The sequence below is a fragment of the Gavialis gangeticus genome, unplaced genomic scaffold (genome assembly GCF_001723915.1).
Source record: "Gavialis gangeticus isolate Ggan-Ray unplaced genomic scaffold, GavGan_comp1, whole genome shotgun sequence".
In the NCBI taxonomy this organism is placed as follows: domain Eukaryota; kingdom Metazoa; phylum Chordata; order Crocodylia; family Gavialidae; genus Gavialis; species Gavialis gangeticus.
In genome coordinates this window covers 19,972,504-19,977,253 of record NW_017728998.1, presented here as the reverse complement: position 1 = coordinate 19,977,253, position 4,750 = coordinate 19,972,504, and the positions used below count along the sequence as shown (strand labels likewise).

At 42.5% G+C, this 4,750-nt stretch overlaps 1 protein-coding gene across 1 annotated transcript in view; it reads right to left on the bottom strand.

Annotated features, from left to right (window-relative positions):
- Positions 1 to 4,750, bottom strand: part of LOC109289519 (transcription initiation factor TFIID subunit 4-like) — a 315,986-nt gene that overhangs the window by 227,167 nt on the left and 84,069 nt on the right. The gene's annotated exons all lie outside the window — the stretch shown is intronic.

Below are 4,750 nucleotides of genomic sequence, written 5' to 3'. Positions count from 1 at the left end.
GCATGTAGTTATAGTTGGAGACAGCAAGGGCAAAGAAACACCACCTATGCTGAAGGTGTGTGATGGGTCTTAATTCCCTAGGCAGCATATTTCAGCCTGCTAAAGTCTTTCCCCTACAGAAACACTCTTCTTCATGATCAGGAAGCATTAGTGGCCTCACTGCAGAACACAGCAGCAGTGGGGTCACTTGATTCCTTTCTTTAAAAGAAATTCCAGGGGATAATATTGTACAATTAATCGGCCTTGATAGGTCTCATGCTGGGTTCAAAGGATTTCCATTTTTACCTTTCATTCAGTGCATGCATGAGACTGTTAGAAAGGTCGCATGGGCTGCTATGAGAAAACATGGGCAGCTGGATAGTTACTGTGTGGATGACACCAACTTTGTTTCTACCTTATCCAACCCAGCTGGTGAAGCTCACCCTGGAGTGGTAATTGATAAATATATCTACAGAGCTCTCTGCTCTACATATTACACCCATTGGGTATTTACATGCTCAATGAAAAGCTTTAAGAAATGTAGTTGCTAAAACTACAACTGAGAGCAAAAACAAATAAAAAATGTTTTCTAGCCAAAAAACTTCAGAGTCTAAAACAGAAAATCAGCACCATCCCAGAGAACTAAGCTAACTATGTTAACTGTATGAGGTAAAGGCACCATTCTATCAAAACCATGTGAGCTGAATCAAAAACTGAAATTTGTGAAAGTGGTGATCCTGAACACAAACACATATTTAAATTAAGTGGTACAAAGAATAAGTAAAGTTAGAAAAAAAGGCTGGAGGCCAAAATCTCAAATAACTCAGGTATAGACCAAACTATCAAAACCTTGTTGAGTACATGCATATATATGTGTTAACTTGTACCACGAACCAGCAAAATGAGGCTGCTGAAAAAGCAGTGTCAAATCGATGGCACCCAGCTGTTATCCCAATAACACTCAACGCAGCTCACACAGCAGAGGAGTGCAGAAAGGTGTGGGCACACTATTTCTGCATGTACTTTGACCTAGCCAGAGTCCTCCATCAACCTATGATCTTGGAAGTATCCCAGAAATGAGGGAGGCCACATGCTTTTTCTCCCCCCTTTCCAGCCCCTCTGCCTCAACTATTACTTGTTTCATGTGGTAGTGGTTGAATCATCTCACAAAGGATTCGGCATCCACAACTGAAAAACTGTTGTCCTTCTTGAGGGATAAAGGATCTTATATTGCACCTCCACCTTTCCACTAATGGCACTAGAGAGAAAGGCCTAAGGAAGTAAGCAAGTGGCATCTCAAACCCCAACTTCATTCACCACTGGAGTAAACAGTAGTGAACCATATCAGACATATTTTAAAAATGCCAAACCACAGTCTAAGAGCAGCACTGGCTTTAAAACAATTGTATATGTGAATGTTACAGGATCACAGGACTGTGTACAGCAACACACTTCCTGCCTATGCCTGTGATGCACAAAGTAGGTATTAGCACACACACCAATGTAAATAACCAGAACAAAGACAACTCTATTTGTCAAACAGCAAACAAATATAACTGTATATAGCTTGCAAAGAAATCATAACCATAACTAATTAGTCTTATACTAACATTCAACCATTATATAAATATGCACAAAGGCAAGTCATATATACAGTTGGACAAAAGATATGCAAACTAAATCATGAACATGTTACAATTAGTACTATAGCCATATCACAAAACCTAGCAAATACAATACTATTTATCTCTGTATCAATGCTAAATTGTTTTCCCTTTACTAATTAACATGCTGATCCTTTATTCCTCATAAAGGAATAAATTTCTTGCGCTGAGGTAATATACAGCTACAAAAAACAAGAGTCATTATTTTGTGTTCAATAAAAAAAATAAATGCATCTGGACCCAGTATTTTAAAAATAAATTATGCTTCTTCTACAGCCAGTATAAGCCACAATACACTGCTGAAAACTTTCATTCCCTTCAGCTGCTCTATTAAGTTGCATGAATTCTAAACGTGGCACTTGCATATAATATATGCTAAATTTACATCCAAACTTTTTCCCTATCATCATCATAATTATGGCACTTTACATTTTTCTAAATGTAAATAAATAGTGAAAAGTATATCTGCATCAATAGACAAAACAAAAGTGGTTCAAGTGAACTAGCTGCATAATTATGAAATTATGGAACCCATTTTAAAAGCATTCATGGGTTTAGGTCATCACAAAAACCCCTAGATACAATAATTTCCTCATCTCCCTTAGCAATTATGTTATATATAATGTATATAAAGAATAAAAAATGATTACAGTACAGATAATCATTGGTGACTACAGGTTTTCCAATCTGATGGCAAAATCCCAACACTTTTTGAATATGAAGAATTGTAGCGTGGAAAGGAGAGTGGTTTTGAATGACATTATGAGGAAATATGACAAAAAAACCCTGCAAACATTCTCTCAATAGTTTTCTATAAAAGTCAAACTATAACTCCAGATCAGTGAGTTTTCAATAGTAATTCTGTAGAACAAAGATGCCATCCAGTGGTAGGTTAGATTGATAGTTACTATTTCCCATTCACATAAGAGCATATACTCTTTCACAACTTTAAATTCCTGCACATTACACTGTGCTAGCTCTAAGTCTATGACATAACATGTTAGCTTATAATTCCCATTTTTGTACTGCTATGTACTGGCTCTTATGGTTCTGGAGGCAGTACCACAACTGCACATATTATTTTAGTGTAGGGGGAAGCTCTCAAACTGTTCGACAGCTTGGACAGCTTAACCACCAATGAGTTGTTCTTCCTCCAAAATACAATCACAAAACCCACCTACTCTCCATTTGTGTCATAGAATTATGGAACTGCTTACCTTGAATAGCAACGTAAAGACAGAAAACAAGTTATTTTTTAGTTGTCCCTAATGTAATTTCAACAAATATGCAGAAATAAAAGAGCCAGCATTATGTAGCCAGCTACTTGATGCCTGTAATTTATAATGAAGTCCTTATTCACAGTTGCATACTATTATTCCCTCGTAAGTTCTCAGCAGAGTTTGAACCTAGGACCTTCAAATACACAACATGCAACTCTTGGACTTGAGCTACAGAAGTAGACAGTGACAGAAGCTAACTTATTCATGAAACCTTCTTTGTTAAGGAGTTACACAATCACTTGTTAGAAATGTTAAATCTGACTGAAATCTCAGATGTGAGATTTTTCTGGCACCCAAGTAAACATGAAAATGTGAAAGGATGGATGACACTCAGGAGATCTAAGAGTTCTCTGGATTACAGTTTGAAAAGTGTGATAAAACAAGTTTGAAAAGTGTGATAAAAGAGTCACAATATTTCAGGTGAAACTGTCATACTGAGTAAGTATCAGTGGCATACCATATTGTACTTTAAAATAATTTTGAAGTTTTAAAGGTTAGTATAAAACATGCTTCGACTTATAGGAGCCTTGTACATGGGACAGGGGTTTAGGCCCCTAAACTGAAACAGATGGTTTTTAATTGCAAAGATTAAAAACCTACCGCTTCAATTTAGGGGTTTCTCTCACTGTGATGATAAGGGGCAAGATCCTTTTTTTTCTTCACCCCTGCGGAGCCTGCCCGCCTCTCCCACAGCCAGGGGATGAGATGCCAACTGGCCAAGTGGCCTCTGAGCTGTTGGGGGGGGGGTAGTCCTTTCCTCCATGGTGGCGGCACCCCCCGGGGCATCCTGGGTGGGCTGCTGGTGCTGTTGCCATGGAGAGAAGATCCAGGGCCCCCCACATGCTTAGGCCCTATCAGCAGCCCACCCCACCAGCCATGGGAGAGGCAGGCAGGCTTCATGGGAAAACAAAAAATGTAAAAACTTGCCACATTTTCCCCCCTCCCTCCTCAGAGGAGCCTGCCCATGAGAGCTCCCACCAGGCTCTGAAGCCCCTGAGCTGCAGGGGGGCCTGGTTCTTCCCTCCATGGCAAGGGCGCCCCCTGTGTGGGGTGCTAGCTGTGCGGGTGTTGCCCCAACTCGCAGCTAACACCTGCCAGATCTCACTCTTCCCCAAGCCAGCGCAGGGAGCAGTACCCAGCAGGCTTCCAGTGCTTGGACTCAAAGAAGAGTTGGATCTGGTGTGTGCTGCCTGTGAGCTGGGGCTGCACCCGTGCAGCTAGCACTCTGCCCGGGGGGCCCTATAGGGTGCTGCTGCTGTGGAGAGAAGAACTAGGCCCTCCAGCAACTCAGGGCCTGCATGGCCCAGCGGCAGCTCACACAGACAGGCTCTGCTGAGGTGGCGGAAAAAAAGCAATAAGGGGACTGATCCTTCCCCCCCAACCTCCCCTGCAGAGCCAGCCCACCTCTCCCACGACTGAGGGGCAAGTTGCTGGCAGGCCCTGAGCCCAATCCAACTGTTCCCTGAGTCTGAGCCCAGGCTGGGACAGTACTCGCCTGTTAGCAGCCTGCCTGGGTGGCCCCAGGGGGTACTGCGGCAGCAGAAGAAAAGACTGGAGGGCCCTCCACAGCTCAGGAGCCGATCAGCCCACCAGCAACTCGTTCCCTGGACATGGGAGACATGGGCAGGCTCCATGGAAAAAAAAGAAAAGAATAAGGCCCCTCATTGTTTCTGCCTTCAGCCCACCTCTCCCAAGGCAGGGGGGTGAGCTGTCAAAGGCTGCAACATGATATATACCTACACTGCAGACTAAACTACATGAGGATGTGGTTTAGTTTGCAATGTAGCAAACACTTTTAAATCGTGACACCCCCCCCCCCCCCGTTTA